The following is a 21,463-nucleotide window of genomic DNA, read 5'->3' as shown; positions in this document are numbered from 1 at the left end:
TCCTTCTCATCGTTTTTTTATAGGAAAATGGTTGCATTTATATTGCCGTTTGCTCCACAGGCAGGCCTAGATGAGGCAGAAAAAGGTAGATTTTGGGATGACTTAATACATGTAGTAAGCAGTATGGAGAATGATGAGTAGTCATGATCACTGCCTCTCCAGACTTGAGTATCCTTTCCCCTTCCTCATTTCTTGTACCATATGCACATCACCCATATATCCTTCACATCCTTGAGCTGCTTCAGCTACATGACTATTCAAGTCCCCTCACTAAACTACAATCTCATCACTATGTTTCGTTTCATTTTTAAAGGCTCAAACATGCTTGTACGTGTCGGCCTTGGTCACCTAATGGCGGCTTTCCAAGCTACACAATCCATTGCAGCCTCCCTGTTCAGTCCCTTAACCCTGAGGTCACACTTAATGACTTCGTCCCATGTCCTTCTCGGCCTACCCCTCATAACCCCACCCCCAATTTTAACACTTCTCACCTTCCTCACCCAATTATCATCCCCCATCCTCTCCACATGTCCAAACCATCTCAATATACCTCTCCTCATCACAACACCAATACACTCCAGTCCCATCCTACCTCCCAACTCTTCCATCGTAAACCCAGCCCCTCTAGGCCTTGGACGCGGGGACGTACTGCACATCCACCTAACCATTGTCATTTCTGTACGTCTGACCCAGCGAATATCTTCCTCCTTTACTCCCCAGGTCTCACTACCATACAGCATTACACTCCTAACACATGCCGCATACAAAGACCCCATAGCACATAGGGAGAGTCCTCTCAATGTCAGAATGTCAGGAGAGGCAAGAGCTCCCTGAACTTCTTCCAACCACTTCTCACCCTAGCCACAGAGCTAGCTCTAGCCCCACCTTCAGCACACAACATATCTCCCAAATAACAAAACCCTTCCACACACTCAAGAGACTCACCAGCAAGTTCAATCCTTTCACGGCTGACAAACTCCACCTGCTCTTCCCGACACGCTGTACACATAAGATCAGCATTATCTCACAGTCCACCTCTGATACCACTACATCTCTTATGCACCCATTTATCACACACACCGCACAAGATGGAATTATTTCCCACGTCCTTGTGGCAAACTGCACATGGCCACTCTCCCTCATCTTTGACAGTACAGACACCAACCCTAGATATCATCACTTTTGTTTTATCTGCATTTACCCTTAAACCCTTGTGCCCCATACCATCTCTCCACTTCCTAAACCTTTCCTCCGCCTTCCTTTCGTTCTCTGCAATCAACACCAAATCATCTGCATGGAGAGAGTTTTAGAAGGTATGATTAGAGAAAGAGTGAATATTGATGAGATGCAGTTTGGGTTTATGCCAGGTAGGGGGACCACTGATGCCATATTCATTGTTCGACAGCTTCAGGAAAAATATATTGGTAGGAGAAGGGATCTTTATTTTGTTTTTGTTGATTTGGAAAAGACCTTTGACAGAGTCCCTAGAGAGGTGGTGAAGTGGGCAATGAGAAAGCTTGGCTTGGAGGAGTGGCTGGTTAGGGTGGTTATGGCCATGTATGTGGGTGCTCACACCCAGGTGAGAGTGAATGGAGATTTGAGTGATGAGTTTTCCGTGAATGTTGGTGTGCATCAGGGGTCAGTCTTGAGTCCCATGTTGTTTATCATGGTACTTGAAGCCCTTTCACGTGACTTTAGAAACGGACTCCCGTGGGAGTTGTTGTATGCTGATGATTTGGTGTTGATTGCAGAGAATGAAAGGGAGGCGGAGGAAAGGTTTAGGAAGTGGAGAGATGGTATGGGGCACAAGGGTTTAAGGGTAAATGCAGATAAAACAAAAGTGATGATATCTAGGGTTGGTGGCGGTACTGTCAAAGACGAGGGAGAGTGGCCATGTGCAGTTTGCCACAAGGACGTGGGAAGTAATTCCATCTTGTGCGGTGTGTGTGATAAATGGGTGCATAAGAGATGTAGTGGTATCAGAGGTAGACTGCGAGATAATGCTGATTTTATGTGTACGGCGTGCCGGGGTGAGCAGGTGGAGATCGTCAGACGTGAAGGGATTGAACTTGCTGGTGAATCTCTTGAGTGTGTGGAAGAGTTTTGTTATTTGGGAGACATGTTGTGTGCTGGAGGTGGGGCTAGAGCTAGCTCTGTGGCTAGGGTGAGAAGTGGTTGGAAGAAGTTCAGGGAGCTCTTGCCTCTCCTGACATTGAGAGGGCTCTCCCTACGTGCTAAGGGGTCTTTGTATGCAGCATGTGTTAGGAGTGTAATGCTGTATGGCAGTGAGACCTGGGCAGCGAAGGAGGAAGACATTCGCTGGCTCAGACGTACAGAAAAGACAATGATTAGGTGGATGTGCAGTGCGTCCCTGCGTCCAAGGCCTGGAGAGGCTGGGTTTACAATGGAAGAGTTGAGAGGTAGGATGGGACTGGAGTGTATTAGTGTTGTGATGAGGAGAGGTAGATTGAGGTGGTTTGGACATGTGGAGAGGATGGGGGATGATAATTGGGTGAGGAAGGTGAGAAGTGTTAATATTGGGGGTGGGGTTATGAGGGGTAGACCGAGAAAGACATGGGACGAGGTCATTAAGTGTGACCTTAGGGTTAAGGGACTGAACAGAGAGGCTGCAATGGATCGTGCAGCGTGGAGAGCCGCCATTAGGTGACCAAGGCCGACACATGCAAGCATATTGGAGCCTTTAAAAACAAAACGAAAACGAAAACGAAACGATACAACAACTCCCACGGAAGTCCGTTTCTAAAGTCATGTGAAAGGGCTTCAAGTACCATGATAAACAACATGGGACTCAAGACTGACCCCTGATGCACACCCACATTCACAGAAAACTCATCACTCAAATCTCCATTCACTCTTACCTGGGTGTGAGAACCCACATACATAGCCATAACCACCCTACCCAGCCACTCCTCCAAGCCAAGCTTTCTCATTGCCCACTTCACCACCTCTCTAGGGACTCTGTCAAAGGTCTTTTCCAAATCAACAAAAACAAAATAAAGATCCCTTCTCCTACCAATATATTTTTCCTGAAGCAGTCAAACAATGAATATAGCATCAGAGGTCCCCCTACCTGGCATAAACCCAAACTGCATCTCATCAATATTCACTCTTTCTCTAATCATACCCTCTAAAACTCACTCCATTACCTTCATTATCTGATCTAAAAGCTTTATACCTCTATAATTTCCTCTTTCCAGGGCATCACCCTTCCCTTTATACATTTTTACAATTGCACTCTTCAGCCAATCATCAGGGACAACACACTCATAAATGGCTCACTTGGTAAGCTGCTGTACTCACGCAGTTGCAAGCGCTGGTTCGAAACCCCGCATCATCCCTACGTGTCAAGTGGGATTGGTGGAGGATTAGTGCCCCTCCCTGTAAAACAATTAACTCTAAGCCGTTGGCCACCCCGTCTGGGATACATGGCGTCTGGCAATGAATGAAAAATGATGAATCAGGTCAGTGACTAAACTCACCCCTATATCGCCTGAGGCCTTCAACATTTCGGCAGTCAACCCAGACACACCTGCTGCCCTCCCCACCCTCATCCTGCCTATTGTCTCACTCACAGTAGCAGTATCAATCAAAGGCCAAGGGCCAGACACTGGATCTGCTGGCTCCAAACCTTCCCTGTCCCAGTCAAACTCCTCATTCAACAACCGGTTATAATGCTCTCTCCATGCATCTTAAATATCCTCACTGTTCACCACTACCCTTCCTTCATCATTCTTCACACACTGCTTACCTATAATATCCCGATTATCCCTCTTCACTTGACCTGTCACCCTAAATATATTTTTCCTTTCCCCATGATTTAGGTTATCAAGTAATAATCTCTGTGACTCAAACTTTGCCCTGTATAGCTCTCTTCTAGCCCTATGCTTGGCAACCAAATATTCCTCTTTGCTACCATCCTTCTTCCATTCCCGGAAAAGCCTTCTTTTCTTCTTAACTGCAGCTTCTACACCCTCATCCCACCACCAAGTTACTTTGTCTTGGTGGTCCTATTGTCCAACCGCATGTTACATCAGCAACTCTCAAGATATTGTTCTTGAGGGCTCTGTACTGTTCATTAACCCCTTAAACGCGGATCGTCGCATTTGCGACGGTCGGCCCAAAGGACAGAACGGCGGATCGTCGCGTTTGCGATTTGAGTAAATTTTGAATAACCCCGGGCAAGCAGGCTCCAGCTGGTATTGTCTATCAGTACCACCACCCTCTAGCTACAACTAGCATACTTTACCTTTGTACTACTGACCTCAGTTGTTGCCAAATATCGCGTTTTCCCCCCGTCCCCCCCCCACCACAGCCCGGCCAGCCTGGCTGTGATACATGGCAGCACTCTGAGCGCTCAGAACTGTAAATCTGCGATCTCCTCTCACAAGCAGTTTATGCTACTAGGAAACGCTTGTTTCCCCAGTTGTAACACTAGCTTTTTTTCTCACGGTTTGCCCCTGTTTAGCGTCAGTTTACTGCAGGCTTTCAAAGTGAGATTATGGCGAGTTCTAGCTCTTCCCAGTCAGTGCAAGTGGCCGACAGGAACGAGAATAAAGTGGCGGACGTAAGACAGAATAAAAAGCGCGCCGTGGTGATCTTTTGGGAAGTAATATGATTAAAAATAATGTAGTATACATGTTTTTAGCTGTGAAAATGGAAATGTTTGTTGAGTGACGGGAAGATCACCGCCACAGTGCATGTCGGCCGTACGCTCCGTTGATTTTAGCCTTATTTTCAGTGCTTATTGTACAAATACGGATTCCTAACTACCTTTACGTAGTAGTATAAAGTTTACTGTGACAGAATGAGGCTGTGGTAGAGGGGAAACCGGGTTGCTGGAGGTGTGAAAGTGAAGATTTGGTTACCCAACTTTGCAAGTCTCCACAAGTCCTTGGGTAGTCCACGAAGGCTCAACACCTGTCTCTGGAGAAAGCTGAATGTAAGTACTATCTGCCATACCAAGTATAATGTTCTAGGGTTAATCTCTGATTTTTGGCGAATTTTTAGGTACTCAGACCGCGATACAACCCCGCCACTCGGGGGGGATCGACTGTACACAGCCGCGTTTAAGGGGTTAACGCCTCTGTCTACAGCTCCCTGTTCAGCCACCAGTCTCCTCAACTTGCTATAGAAGGCATCCCTTACTGCTTGGTTTTTCAGCTTCCATATTTTCCTCCTAGGTACATAAGTCCTCCTTTTCATCACTTGTTCTTTAAGCACGGTGGTTCAAAATAGCAAAAAGTTTTAAATTTGTAGGTGATGGTATTTTTTCTCATTCTTTTGTCTAATAGAAAGTTAGTGACTTCTTTTTTAATAAAATTAAATTTCGTCCTGGGATTCCTCATCGCGCTCAAAAATTGTGATGCTAATTTTTTTTGCGATTTTAGCTTACTGTGTTAATTTTTATTCAAACCCCTTCAACCTGCATCTCATTTTGTTCGTTTTGATGAGAAAATGAGGAGTAAAGGAGTAAGAAGCACAGACAAGCAATCCTCTTTTCTGGAGGTTCTGACTACATAGAAGGGAAGCTACTAGCAGTGGCGGAGCTTGAAGATAGGGCTGGTAAATCCCAAGCAAATGCGACAATGGATGCCCTGAACAATTGGGAAGTAGGTGATGCTGTTGTAGGACTTTGCTACGACACTACTGCCAGCAACACAGGACGAATTCAAGGTGCAGGAGGTATACTTGGAAGGATGTTGGGGAAAAAGCTGCTACGACTAGAATGCAGGCACCATGTCCATGAGCTAGTGATAGGTGTAGTTTCAAAAAGACTTTATGGAAGGGCTTGCAGTAACTGGAGCTCTGAGCCAGGGCTGCACATGCACTAGACTGGTAAATTGTATCATCTGGTTCAGAGACGCTTTCAGTTCCTGATCAAGGTTCAGTTGCCTGCCAAACAACTTCATTTTGGTTTAATATATCATCTTGGACATCCACCCTGCATGATGGTAGGCACCTGGATGGTGGACCTTGGCTTCTGAAATTTCAGTGACTCCAAGCACTGTCAGTGTCACTTCTCCTAATCCCGCAAAAAGCATTTCTTGTTTTGGTTCAGCTCTTGAATGTAAGAGATAACTTCACCTTGGATGTCAATTAATCACTCGTCGTTGACCGGAAGTATTATGTATTTCTCCGTATCTATTGTCGACCAACTATTTTTCAGTTTCTCAAACTATGATTCAAATGGACTTGTAGTCCTTCCAAAAAGTCTTTTTGAAACTACACCTATCACTAGCTCATGGACATGGTCACAGCAGCTTTTTCCCCAACATCCTTCCAAGTCTACCTCCTGCACCTTGAATCTGTCCTGTGTTGCTGGCAGTAGTGTCGTAGCAAAGCCCTACAACAGCATCACCTACTTCCCAATTGTTCAGGGCATCCATTGTCACATTTGCTTGGGATTTACCAGTCCCATCTTCAAGCTCTGCCACTGCTGGTAGCTTCCCTTCTATGTAGTCAGGACCTCCAGAAACGAGGATTGCTTGTCTGTGCTCCATTGTACCTAGACACTGTCTAGGTACAAAATATGTGATTCCTACTCCTTTACTCCTCATTTTCTCATCAAGACAGAAAATGAGATGCAGGTTGAAGGGGTTTGAATAAAAATTACCACAGTAAGCTAAAATCACAAAAAAAATTAGCATCACAAATTTTGAGCGCGATGAGGAATCCCAGGACAAAATTTAATTTTATCAAAAATTATGTCACTAACTTTCCATTAGACCAAAGAATGGGAAAAAATACCATCACCTACAAATTTAAAACTTCTTGCTATTTTGAACCACTGTAATGATGAGATTGTAGTTTAGTGAGGGGACTTAAATAGTCATGTAGCTGAAGCAGCTCAAGGATATGAAGGATATATGGGGGATGTGCATATGGTACAAGAAATGAGGAAGGAGAAAGGATACTCGAGTCTGGTGAGGCAATGAACATGGCTGTGTGCAACACACATCTTAGGAAGAGTAAGAGTAGGTTGATTACACACGAGTCTGGGGGGAAATAGCAGCCATATAGACTATTTCTTGGTCAGGGTGGCTGATAGGAGGTTAGTGAGGAATGTTAAAGTTATAGGGAGCGACGAGTGTGTGCAATAACACAGGTTATTGGTGTGACATGGTGCTTAAGAAGCAGGTGATGAAAAAGAGGACCTATGCACCTAGGAGGAAAATATGGAAGCTGAAAAGAAAAGCAGTGAGGGATGCCTTCTACAGGGAGATTAGGAGAGTGGTGGCTAAACAGGAAGACATTGACAGAGGTGATAATGAACAGTACACAGCCCTCAAGAGCAACCTCCTGAGAGTTACTGATTCAGTATATGGATGGACAAGGGGCCCACCAAGACATAAAGTAACTTGGTGGTGGGATGAGGTGTAGAAACAGCGGTCAAGGAGAAAAGAAGGCTTTTCAGGGAATGGAAGGGTGGTAACAAAGAGGAATACTTGGCTGCCAAGCATAAGGGTAGAAAAGAGGTTTACAAGGCAAAGTCTGGGTCACAGAGACTTTCACCTGATAACCTAAATCGTGTGGAAAGGAAGAATATGATATTTAAGGTGGCAAATCAGATGAAGAACAGGGATATCACAGGTGAGCAATGTGTAAAGAATGATGAAGGAAGGGTAGTGGCGAACAGTGGGGATATTAAAGATGCATGGAGAAAGCAATCCGGCTAGTTGTTGAATGAGGAGTTTGACTGGGACAGGGAAGGTTTGGAGCCTGCAGATCCAGTGTTTGGCCCTTGGCCTTTGATTGACGCTGCTACTGTGAGCGAGGCAATAGGCAGGATGCAGATGGGGAAAGCACCAGGTGCATCAGGGTTGAATGCTGAAATATTGAAAGCCTCTGGAGATATAGGAGTGAGATTAGTAACTGATCTGATAAATACGATTATATATGAGTGCTGCTGACTGGCTGAAGAGTATAATTATAAATGTGTATAAAGGGAAGGACGATGCCCTGGAAAGAGGAAATTATAAAGGCATGATGGTATTGTGATCCCTACCCTGACGTATGGAAGCAAGGCGTGGACCTTGCAAGAGGGGAACAAGTCAAGAGTGAGAGCAGTGGAAATGAGTTACTTGAGAGGAGCATGTGGAGTGACGTGGAGGGACAGGTTGACGAATGAAGAAGTGAAGGAACGTTGTGGGGTAGATGTGGATGTGGTTGAAAAGATTAGGAGAAATACACTGAGGTGGTTTGGACATGTGGAGAGCATGGAGAATGAAAGACTGACTAAGAGGGTGTATGTAGGTGAGGTGGAGGGATGGAGTTGAGAGGTATATGAGGGAGGGGGGGGTGAGCTGGGGGGAGGGGAGTCAAATGGTGGGTGACAGAGTGACTTGGAGGCGTTTTGTCTGCAGCCACCCTTTGCGGGATTAGGGCGTCGGGCTATAGATAGATAGAATAGATAAAGCTTTTTAATGAAGGTAATGGAGAGAGTTACTAGAAGGTATGATTAGAGGAAGAGTGAATATTGATGAGATTCAGTTTGGGTTTGTGCCTGGCAAAGGGACCACTGATGCCATATTCATTATTCTACAGCTTCAGGAAAAATACTGTATATAGGAAAGAAAAGCGAACTGTACTTTGTTTTTGATGATTTAGAGAAGGCCTTTAACAGAGTCTCTAGAGAGGTGGTGAAGTGGGCAATAAGAAAGCTTGAGACCGAGTGGCTGGTTAGGATGGTTGTGGCCATGTATGTGGGTGCTCACACCCAGGTAAGGGTGAATGGACATTTGAGTGATGAGTTTTCCATGAATGGTGGTGTGTACCAGGGGTCAGTTTTGAGCCCCTTGTTGTTTATCATGGCACTTAAAGCTCTCTCACTTGACTTCAGAAATGGACTCCCATGAGAGATGTTGTATGCTGATGATTTGGTGTTGACTGTAGAGAATGAAGGGGAGGCGGAGGAAATATTTAGGAAAAGGAGCGATGGCATGGGGCACAAAGGCTTAGGAGTAAATGCAGATAAAACAAGTGATGGTACCTAGGGCTGGTGGCAATACTGTTAAAGAGAGAGAGAGAGAGAGAGAGAGAGAGAGACAGAGACAGACAGACAGACAGACAGACAGAGAGTGGCCATGTGCGATGTGGCACAAGGGCGTGGGAAGTACTTCCATCTTGCACTGTGTCTGTGATATGCGGGTGCATCAGAGATGTAGCGGTATTAGAAGTAGACTGCGAGATAATGCTGATTTCAGGTGTGCGGTGCGTCGGAGTGAGCAGACGGAGATTGTCAGGCGTGAAAGGATTAAACTTGTTGGTAAGTCTCTTGAGCATGTGGAAGAGTTTTGTTATTTGGAAGACATGTTATGTGCTGCAGGTGGGGCTGGACCTAGCTCTGTGACTAGAGTGAGGAGTGGTAAGTTAAGGGAGCTGTTGCCTCTCCTGACACTGAGAGGGCTCTCCCTCCGTGCTAAGGGATCTTTGTATGCAGCAAGTGTTAGGAGTGTAATGCTGTATGGTAGTGAGACTTGGGCAGTAAAGGAAGAGGATATTCACAGGCTCAAACTTACAGAAATGACAATGATTACATGGGTGTTCCTGAATGTGAGGCCCAGGGGGCAGGGGCAAGACTACGATGGAAGAGTTGAGGGGTGGGATGGGACTGGAATGTATTGGCGTTGTGATGAGGAGAGGTAGATTGCGATGGTATAGGCATGTGAAGAGGATGGAGCATTACTTTGGATATTCGTGTGTTCTGATGTCTAAATATGGAAGATTGACCTGAAAACAGTGCCAAAATTAGGAGGGATACTGAACATGCATAGGTAGGTTTTTTTTTTTTTTTTTTTTTTCTTGGTGTTTAGCATTGCTCTGGATATTCATGTGTGTGTTTTGATGTCTAAATATGGCAGATTGACCTGAAAATAGTGCCAAAATTAGGAGGAGTACTGTACATTCAGTAGTGTATAGTTTTTTTTTTTTTTTTTTTTTTTCCCCATGGTATTCAAGACTACTTTGGATAATCCCGTGTACGTTTTGATGTCAAAATATGGCAGAATGACTGAAAACACTGCCAAATAAGGAGGGGTACTTTACATACAGTAGTGTTTGAGCAGGGTGTTTTTGGATTTCATTGATTTTTCTGCAAGGTTGTCTTGGTGTTTTATTTCTTTAGATATTCTTTTGCATGTGCTGATGTTTAAATATGCCTGAATGACCGGAAAACACTGCCAAATTAAGCACAGGTACTGTACAAGTAGGTTAGGTATTGGTTTGAGGTTGGGTATAAGTAGGGTCTGGGTATGGTAGGGGAATAGTGTTCATTATCCGGATGTTGCCACTATCCGGACATGCTTTTGGCTCTATTATATCCGGATAAATGAAGGATTGCTCTACTACTGTATACTACCCCCTCACAGGTGGCAAGGCCTGGTGCAGAAAATGTTATCAACTACCGGTAATGCAAACAAATCCATATCCAACCCACAACTATATTTAGCTAAGCTAGCTGCTGTTCTTTACAGCTGCAGTGCTGCATTTTTTTTCTTTATATAGTCCTTTCTCTTATGAAGTGGAAGGTCCATACACAGAATGTCATCATTGATAAAACTTCTGTTTTAATTAACTACCTTAGACACAATTTATGCTTGTATCACTCAGTTCACCTTTTAGGCAAGTCCTATAATTCCATCTTCCTTCATATTTTCTAGCTATGAAAAATTCCCCTCATTCCTTATTACTATACATTGTCTTACTTTTGCATGTATAATAGGATTTGCACATTTCTGTACAGAAAAAGATCCAAAAGTAGCACTTTCATGATGCTTTCAGATCGGTCTGGACCGATCCAGACCAGACCCATGGCTGTTCTAGTGAGACAGTTTCAAACAAATTAAACCAGTCAGGACTGGCCTAAAGTAGTCGTGCCCCAAAGCCAGGCCAGAATTTACCCAGTACTGTGCACAAGGATGCACAGTAGCACTGGGAAGCAGGGACAGCCATGAGTGTCCTGTACCTGGGATAAACAGTTAATATGGCAAAGATGCAAGGTTGGGGAAAAAAAAAAAAAAAAAAAACTTTTTTTGAAAAAGCCCAACCCACCTGGGTTTTTTCAGATTTTTCACAAAATAACCAAAAAAAACAGGCAAAAGAGGTTTTTTTTTCAAAGTTTACCTTAACTTAAATAAATTAATGTTTCCGCTATACATAATTATGAATAGCCCAGTAAAATTTTATTTTTTCACACAGTTATTGAATGAGGGAAATGAACACAATCATATTTTGACCTGTTTGGCTGTTATCCTTGAGCTGACTGCTACACAACAAAACATGCTTCAACATGAGAGGATTGAGAGCACTGCACAACTCATGAGTGGCAAAGATCAGTCCACACTGTACAACAATAGGAGAAAAAGTCATTTGCCTTGCTACTTTCCTTTCTTCACCTTAATCCTGCATCATCGTTCACCATGCATAGGGTTTCATTTACTTGGGACTTATCTTGGAAAGATCATATTACATCTCTTGTAAAATCTGCTTCTAAGAGATTGGGTGTGCTAAGCCGACTCCGTTCCTTCTTTACCTCTGCACAATTGTTGACTCTATACAAGAGTTTTATCCGCCCCTGCGTGGAGTACAACTCTCATGTGTGGGGAGGCTCCCCACATACAGCTCTTCTCAATAGGGTGGAGTCAAAGGCTTTTTGTCTCATTAACTCTCCACCTCTTACTGACTCCCTTCAATCTCTGTCTCTTCGCCACACTGTTGCATCTTTATCTCTTTTCTATCACTACTTCAATGGTCACTGTTCCTCTGAACTATCTGCATGCATTCCTCCACCTATACGATGGGCGCGTAGCACCTGTCTAGCAGCAAACTCTCACTCCTTTTCTGTCCAACTCCCTAATGCAAGAGTTAACCGTTATTCCCAGTCCTTCATTTATGCAACAGGTCAACTCTGGAACTGTCTCCCTCTGTCTGTATTTCCTGCTTCCTATGATCTCCAGTCTTTCAAATGCAGTGTGTCCAGGCATCTCAAAATGAATGGTTCTTAAATTTGGCTCTCTCGTATTTTGTTTTTCTCTTGGAAGGAACAGTTTTGCGGGCTTGTTGCCTTTGGTTCCTTCTTCCTCACGTAAAAGAAAAATATATACACTCAACCCTTGGCCATCACTCCCAATTAGTCCCGCTATGGCTGCGCTATAGCCGAAACCGTGATAGCCGAATTGAAGAACTTATGGTAATAATTCTAATTGGTGCCATGACCTCAATATTTACCACTAAGATACCCTTTTTGTACCACATATTAATATATAATAGTCTAAAAATGAGCATGTTTTATGATGTGATCACGATTCTTATAAATACCCCTCACAGTTGATTCACTGATGTTATATTTCTTCCCCACACTTCGCTTGGACTCATCATTCCCTATAAGTTTCACATTTCCAGTTTATCTGCATAACTTAGGTTCTTCCTCTTCTTTATTTCCCTGCCAGCTGCCGCAGCATATGTTGGGTGATGGTAGGGGGACAGGGAGGGGGTACGTTGGCCATGGTCATATCATAAAAAAGGTTATTGTTCTCGCTATCACTGTTCATGGTCTAAGGGCGCGCGCTTGAATGGTTTGGAGGGCAGGAGACTCGGTCAGGCGGCCAATCAGCGCTCGGCTGGCGCTGACGTCACACAACCAATCACGGAGTGACGCTTTTGTTGGCTGGGCGGAGCACTGGAGCCTGGCCTTTTTGAAATTTTCAAACATTTGCAGTGCGCGATAGCAGGCATTTAGTGCATGGTAAAGGTATTTGGGTACTTTTTTATATAGGCGTGATACCAAGATACACTATAGCGGAACCCGTGATAGCAGAGGGTTGAGTGTGTATATACAGTGCTCGTCAGAAGTATGGAGCGCCCTACGTCCCTCCTGAGAAACAAACCTTTCAACATTGAAAAAACATATAAATAATGCATTTTATTTACCTTTAGTGCTTCGTAGGGTAGCCTTTACGTTTCTTCACGGACTTGAGACGTCTTGGAAGTGAAAAGGCGAGGCTCCTGAGGTGCTGGAGGGGTATTTTGTCCCAGGAGTCACAAATGGCGGCTTCCAACTTAGGCAGAGAGCTCACGTCTTTCCCTTGGAGACTCTTCTTTATGAGGTAACAGAGGTTTTCAATCGGGTTGAGGTCTGGGCTATTTCCTGCCCAGTCTGTCATGAATGATACCTCGCAGTCACGAAGCCAATTGGTGACCGATTTGGCCTTGTGAGCAGGTGCACCGTCCTGCTGAAACACTCGTGCACCTGTTAGCTCGAAGGAGTCTGGTAAATGATCACACAGAAGCTCCAGGTAAACATCCTGATTCACTCTGAGGTTCTTGGGAAGTACAACAAGCTTCCCCAAACCCTTCCCTGAGAAACAACCCCATACCATGAGTGAATCAGGATGTTTAACTGTGCTTTCTACATACCGTGGGTCAAGTGGGTCACTACCTTTGCGTCGATACACACGTGCTCCTCTGTTACAGGTAACACTAAACATTGCCTCATCAGACCACAGCACTGACAACCATTGCTCCTCACCTCAGGTTAGATATTTATTAGCAAAGGCAAGCCTACGAATTCTCTGGCTCTTGGTGAGAAGAGGCTTTTTCACAGGCACCCTACGAGACACTGTTCTCACTGACACTTCACCAAACACTTCCGGGTTGCTCTCCTTAATTTTCCCTGCACTCACACGAAGATTAAACTCCACTGCACGTTTTAAAACATTAACAGACCTTGGGGAAGTTTTCCTAGGCCTACCAGACCTCGGTTTCTTTGTGGGAACTGCACCACTGTTTTCCTCCCGAAACCGCGCACACCAACAACGCACTGTCGATCGTGCCACACCAACCAATTCACTAATTTCCTTTGTCTGGTGGCCTGCCTCCTTTAGAGCAATGATCTGGGATATGATTTCACTCGATAGATCACGGGTAGGTGCCATAACAAAGTTTTGAAGGCCAAAACACTGCGGGACACTCGGTAAAAAATGGCGCAATTTGAGACGGACACTCAGCGGAGTTCCTCTCTCTCAGGCAGCCCGTGGGCGACTGAGGTGGGAACCAACCAGCGCGTCGGAAGGCCTCAGGCTACCGTGACGTCATGCTCGGAGCTCAAACTTGTGGCTCAATTCTTACCCTCCAAAATGGGCGATTCTTTTTGGGCCATAAGTATTGCGCGCCTGGCGGACAACGCTGAATACTTCTGACGAGTACTGTATATATATTCATCCATTCATTGCCAGACGCCATGTATCCCAGACGGGGTGGCCAATGGCTTAGAGTTAATTGTTTTACAGGGAAGGGCACTAATCCTCCACCAACCCCAATACAATAAAAGTCCCATTATTCGGCATCTATGGGACCTGGATGATGCCGAGATATTGGATTTACCGAATAATCAAAAACCTACCCACTCAGTACCTTAAATATTTTGGTGAACACTGTCATCACCACTTATGGTATTACAACTGTTTGGAGAGAAATACTGCAATCAGTACAGTACTATACCTGAATCTGAAATATATATATAAATCAGTGAACATATACAAGTGTAATGACACAGTAGGCATACAAGTCAGATAACACTTCCTGAATAGCCGAAATGATATGTAACATTACCTACCAGCTCAGTACATCATTTGTATTGGTGAACTCATCACTACTTACATTATTAAAAATATGTTTGGAGTGAGTGCTGTATACAGTACTTTTTCCAAACAAAATAAAATAGTCAGAAAATTGCATAAAATAAAGTGAAGGAATATGAATTGGTAAAGTCATTCTGATGAAAGTTAAATGTACATTTAGCACTCATTCTTTTTTTCGTTTTTTTTTTGTTTACATGTGAAAGGGAGAGTATTGATGGAAACAGTAATGTATTCCATTAACCCCTTAACCCCTTAAACGCGGCCGTGAACAGTCGACCCCTCCCGAGTGGCGGGGTTGTATCGCGGTCTGAGTACCTGTGGGAAAATATTAGCCAAAAATCAGAGATTAACCCTAGAACATTATACTTGGCATGGCAGCTAGTACTTACATTCAGCTTTCTCCAGAGACAGGTGTTGAGCCTTCGTGGACTACCCAAGGACTTGTGGAGACTTGCAAAGTTGGGTAACTAAATCTTCACTTTCAAACCTCCAGCAACCCGGTTTCCCCTCTACCACAGCCTCATTCTGTCACAGTAAACTTTATACTACAACGTAAAGGTAGTTTGGAATCCGTATTTGTACAATAAGCACTGAAAATAAGGCTAAAATCAATGGAGCGTACGGCCGACATGCAGCGCGGCGGCGATCTTCCCGTCACTCAACAAACATTTCCATTTTCACAGCTAAAAACATGTATACTACATTCCAGTATTTTCAATCATATTACTTCCCAAAAGATCACCGTGGCGCGCTTTTTATTCTGTCTTACGCCCATCACTTTATTCTCGTTCCTGTCGGCCACTTGCACTGACTCAGAAGAGCTAGAACGTGCCATAATGTCACTTTGAAAGCCTGGGGTAAACTGACGCTAAACGGGCAAACTGCGCGGAAAAAAGCTAGTGTTACAACTGGGGAAACAAGCGTTTCCTATTAGCATAAACTGCTTGTGAGAGGAGAGCGCAGATTTACAGTTCTGAGCACTCAGAGCGCTGCCGTGTATCACAGCCAGGCTGGCCGGGCCGTGGTGGGGGGGGGACGGGAAAAACGCGATACTTGGCAACAACGGAGGTCAGTAGTACAAAGGTAAAGTATGCTAATTGTAGCTAAAGGGTGGTGGTACTGATAGACAATACCAGCTGGAGCCTGCTTGCCCGTGGTTATTCAAAATTTACTAGAATCGCAAACGCGACGCTCCGCCGTTATGTCCTTTTCGCCGAGCATCGCAAACGCGACACTCCGCGTTTAAAGGGTTAATAACCTCCGGCATTGAACAACCCTTTACAGTAAAAAACTGTGAACAATTATGGGAAGGGAACGAAGGTCACTGGTATGTTTACACGACTCTACGACACGATTCCAAGCAGTCAGAGGGTCGGTTAATCTCAGATGTTTTCGCCCATTTGGTAAATGCACCGTTTGTAATTTCTCCCATGAATCAAAGCGAATCATAGCACGGGTTTAGGGAGCTAAATAACACATTGTTAGGTGCCCCTGACGATTATCTTGACATACTTAAGAAAATGGAAGAAATTTAATCCCTCTCTGAGTACGTAGAGTAAGATTCTTCCATTCTTCTGAAATCAACTTGTTTTTCTTAAAGATGTGAAGATAATCGTCTGGCTCACCTAGCAATGTGTTGTTTAGCTTCCTAAACCCATGCTATGATTCGCTATGAGTCACAGAAAAATTTATAAAGTTGCGGTGCATTTACCAAATGGGCGAAAACATCTGAGATTAACCGACCACCTGACTGCTTGGAATCGTAGCATAGAGTCGTGTAAACATACCAGTGACCTTCGTTCCCTTCCCATAATTGTTCAATTTTCTTTATAGCTCACACTAACTTGACATCACTGACATCGGTACTGTAAAGGGTTGTTCAGTGCCGGAGGTTATTAAGGGGTTAATGGGGTATATTACTGTTTGCATCAATACTCTCTCTCTCACATTAAACACAAAAACGAACAAAAGAATGAGCGCTAAATGTACGTTTAACTTTCATCAGAGAGAACTTAGCAATTCACATTCCGCCAGTTTATTTTTAAGTATTTTTCTGACTTTAGGTTAGGTTAGGTATGGTTAAATTATTAGGTACAGTTAAACTCGGTTAGATTAGGTTTAGTTAAACAGGACAGTCCCTTCCACCACAATGCTGAGGAATAAAAATACTAGAGCTGTCACAGCCATACAGCTAAAAACAACGGGGAAACTGATTTAACAAGCACCATTTATTTATGGGTAAAGCACTACAGTATCAGTGGTTCATGGGCTAAGCAATTACCAGTAAATGTCACTTTCAGGAAGGTGTCAAGATTGAACGAATTTCAAGAATTAGCGAGGGGGCTTGGAACGTAACCCTCGCTAATTTGGAGGGGGTGGTTACTGTACTGTATGATACTACCCAATATTGTAATCAATACAATACTATACCTGAGTCTGAAAAAATATAGAAATTAGTGAACATAAAGAAGTGTAATGAAACATTAGGCCTACAAGTCACAGATAACACATCCTGGACTGCTGAGATGATTCCGGACATCTGCCGAGCAATCCAATATTTTCGTAAATGGGACTATTTCTCAAAACTGCTGAAATGTCGGATCTAATGAATAATCAGCTGCCGAATAACAGGACTTTTACTGTATATATATATATATATATATATATATATATATATATATATATATGGTATTAGCATTTCTCAATCTTTTTAAATAATTATTATTGAAAATTGTTGCAAAAGTGACTTCACACATTATCTTAAGAGTAATAATAGCTTTTGGTAACCAAATATCTAAGCCTATAAAATACATCCATTTTAAACAGAAAGTAATGTTTTTCTTTCTATAGAATTACTGATATTTGGTAATGATACGAGACAACATATACCGTAGTATAATTTAACTCCAGTAATGATTACTGTTATACAGCAAATTTACCTCACTCCTTAATAAAACTAAAAACCATATCTATCAAAAACAAGTCTGTTCTTAATTTTAAAGCTTTCAAAATTAAAGACAGGTAGTGCTGACTGTACAGTTTGTATTCACCACATTACATGTGGACGTATAAAACTGAATCTGCTGAGAAGGAAAGTGGTGTAAAAATATTCTTAAATGAAGAAAACTCACTTGATTTTTTGAAATTGCAATGTTATTATTTTTCAGGAAATATTATTATTTCATGTTGGTAAGTCATTTAGAAGTGAAGTGTCATTTTTATTTTATCACTGAGGCAAAGAATTGTTTTCTTATTTGGAAAAAAAAAAAAAAAATCTTTTGTTATACTGATTGGGTAACATGACAAGAACCATAATTTACTGTGACACAAAAATTTTATCATTTCAAAAGAAAAGGATATTGGTTATAAAAGCTATTAGAAAAATAGAAGTATTATGAATAGTTTTGAAAAAATATAAAAACAACATTCATATTTGCAAAGAGCATGTTTTATTTATGTTGGTCATGAGAAATGTAATAAGCTTTTTTTTTCAGTCACTAAGATTATGCTTCCAAGATATTATATTATAAATACTGGGTGATGATGTGTTTTTTAAACCAGTGAAACAAAATATGATTAAATAACTATTATTTACTTCTGATATTGTGTGCAAAAATATAACCATTTAATCAAATAAAACTGAATTTGTTATTATAGTCGCCCTGGCGCCCGTATGCGCCTGTGGTGTGGCTCGCACCTGTTTACAATGGTGCCACGTTTCCTCAACTTGCGATGTGAAACGGAAGCTATTTATGTACAAGGCATCACAAATTCGATAAATTCAGATGAATAAAACTTACACTTGTGTATTTTGATGGATGAATCAACAGTAATCTTATTATGCATAAAATATTTATACAGTAACACAGAAACATGGCATACATATTGTACAGTGTTGCTAAAAGAAATTGTAGTCGCTTTTAATGTTTTTTAGCGTAGTTTTAGGGTGGGTAATAATATTACAGTTATGGATATAAGATAATGAGCCTGAAAAAAGAAGAAATATGCCAATATCCAAAGTAAAAGAAATAATTCATATAATTCTTGTGAGTGGCAGCACTGACACCCACAGTCTGGCTTAAGGTAAAGTACGTACCGTACCCCTCCGTAAACACAAGGATGGCTTGTACAGGTGTTGCTAGGGAAAAATGCTCACATTTACTGGCTTTTACCGTAATTTTAAGGGCGAGGAATAATCACATTTATAATCATAAGCTAATATGTAGGACAAAATAGTAGGCATATGCCAATACTGAAGTAAAAAAAAAAAAAAAAAAAACATTATTCACTCGCGAGCGGCAACACTTCCATACCCAGTCGGTGCCCTTGACCTCAGGGGTGGTGTGGAGAGAGAGATGGAGGAAGGGGAAAGAGAATGAATGAATGAAAATCAATCATGGTACTGCAATAACGGGTCATCTGTCGCCGTATACAAAAAATGATAAATATCACTAAATACAACAAAACCAAAATAACAAATGAAAGCACAATTATAAACAACTTATAAAAGAATCAAAAGTACTCAGGGTGGCTCACATCTCCCGCCAGGAGAGAGAGAGAGAGAGAGAGAGAGATAACGGTATAGAAAACGTGGCAACACTGGACACAGGTGCGAGCCACACCACATTCCCAAACGGGCGCGAGTCCGACTATAAATACATTATTTTAAAAAAAAAACAGTAAAGTGGGTAAAACAGTGGGTTTCTTCAAGAGGATTTTACTGAAAAAACTCAGGTGGATAAAACCGGGTTACCCACTTTGGTGCCAACCCTACAAAGATGGTGGACAGAAGTAAAAGCTAAATATTATTTTTAAATCAAAACTTCTTACAAATGGTTGCCAACAATGACATGGGTTGGTAATAAAAAATAGGACGCAACTTGTAATGAATATCTGTTTAAACCTGAACTAAAAAAACTTAATCAGTTATGATTGAATTATTAAGATAATCTGGAGATAAATGCAAATTTTGTGAGTCTCTATGGAATTTTTTGAGTCTCTATGGATTATTAAAAGGTAATTACGGCACTTACAACTACAGTATTTCCAAGAAAAAATCCCTTAAGAATGAGTAGTGCATCCTTTTTTACTGGTTATCACAGTTCTGATTTAGCTGAAATGGTAAGGTGCACATTTCCTTCATGGCATAATGAAAACCCATCACCTGTATCATGATTCTACTGATGACACAATGCACAATGATGAGATATCATACTGGTATTTTCTTTTATATGACATCGAAACTGCTACAATCTATGCTAATAATAATGATATTTATAGCTAAATAGATTCATCCCATTCTCTGTTTATATAACTCCGCTGATTCAGTCATGGCTGCACCCACTCAATTCTCCAACCAATAGAAGCAAGTTATGGATGGTCTTTCTATCTATCTATTGCCAGACACCATAATCCTGTAAAGGGTGGCCATTTGACACTGAGTTAGTTGTTTTACAGGGAGGGGCACCAACCCTCCACCAACCCACTTGTTGACACGTAAGGAGCACGTATGGTTTGGTTATATGGTTACCACCCAGTGTTGTAAATGGTTTCTTGGCTTACAGGAAACCATTTGGCTTGTCACTCAATGTAAAGCCACCTGTAAAGGAAAGAAAAGAAATTAGAAGTGACAGGAAAGATAGGAGAAATAGTAAGAGAGGAAGGCAGGCACAGAAAAAGAATGATAAAAGCTAAGGAAGTAGGCAGCACTACATCAAATGAGTGGATGATGGTCGCCACCACCTACTTGTGAGCATCATGTAGGTCCAGAAAACTCATACTGGTTATTAAAAAAAAAAAAAAAAAAAAAGCGGGGGGTGGGGTCCTCACAAAATGCAACTAAATATACCAGTACAGTTTAGGGGTGTGTAATGTCTCCATGGCTGTTTAATATATATATATGGATGGGGTTGTAAAAGAGGTACAAGATAGGGCAGTGGATGTGGGGGTGGCCCTAATGAATGAGGGTGAGATTTGGAAGCTTCCGGTGTTGCTGTTTGCTGATGATACAGTATTGTTGAGCGAAGATGAATGGGAGTTGCAAGGTTTGGTGAATGAATTTGGGACAGTGTGTAGGAGGAGGAAGCTGAAAGTTAATGTAAACAAAAGTAAAGTTATGGTGTTTGAGAGGAATGAAGTCACAGAGTGTGCAGTGAGGTTGGATGGTGAGGATATGGAGAATGTGAGTGCATTCAAGTACTTGGGTAGTGTGATGAGTAAGGATGGAACTTTGGGGGATGAAGTACGTGAAAGGGTACAGCAGGGAAGGAAGGTTGTTGGCACACTGAAAGCAGTGATGAGAAATAGGGAGGTGAGTATGGAAGTTAAGAAGTCACTGCATGATGGTATTGTGATCCCTACCCTGACGTATGGAAGCGAGGCGTGGACCTTGCAAGAGGGGAACAAGTCAAGAGTGAGAGCAGTGGAAATGAGTTACATGAGAGGAGCATGTGGAGTGACATGGAGGGACAGGTTGACGAATGAAGAAGTGAAGGAACGTTGTGGGGTAGATGTGGATGTGGTTGAAAAGATTAGGAGAAATACACTGAGGTGGTTTGGACATGTGGAGAGGATGGAGAATGAAAGACTGACTAAGAGGGTGTATGTAGGTGAGGTGGAGGGAGGGAGAGGGAGGGGTACACCGAGGATGAGGTGGAGGGATGGAGTTGAGAGGTATATGAGGGAGGGGGGGGTGAGTTGGGGGAGGGGAGTCAAATGGTGGGTGACAGAGCGACTTGGAGGCGTTTTGTCTGCGGCCACCCTTTGCGGGATTAGGGCGTCGGGCTATAGATAGATAGATAGATAGT

The 21,463-nt window shown here is 42.6% G+C and overlaps 1 protein-coding gene across 2 annotated transcripts in view; it reads right to left on the bottom strand.

The window, feature by feature from the left end:
• The window catches only part of Ntf-2 (nuclear transport factor-2), a 197,666-nt gene that overhangs the window by 154,179 nt on the left and 22,024 nt on the right, over positions 1-21,463 (bottom strand). The gene's annotated exons all lie outside the window — the stretch shown is intronic.

This window comes from Coenobita brevimanus, chromosome 18 (assembly GCF_032717465.1).
Source record: "Coenobita brevimanus isolate Jiangsu-jjx chromosome 18, ASM3271746v2, whole genome shotgun sequence".
In the NCBI taxonomy this organism is placed as follows: Eukaryota; Metazoa; Arthropoda; class Malacostraca; order Decapoda; family Coenobitidae; genus Coenobita; species Coenobita brevimanus.
This window is presented reverse-complemented; position numbering and strand designations above follow the sequence as displayed.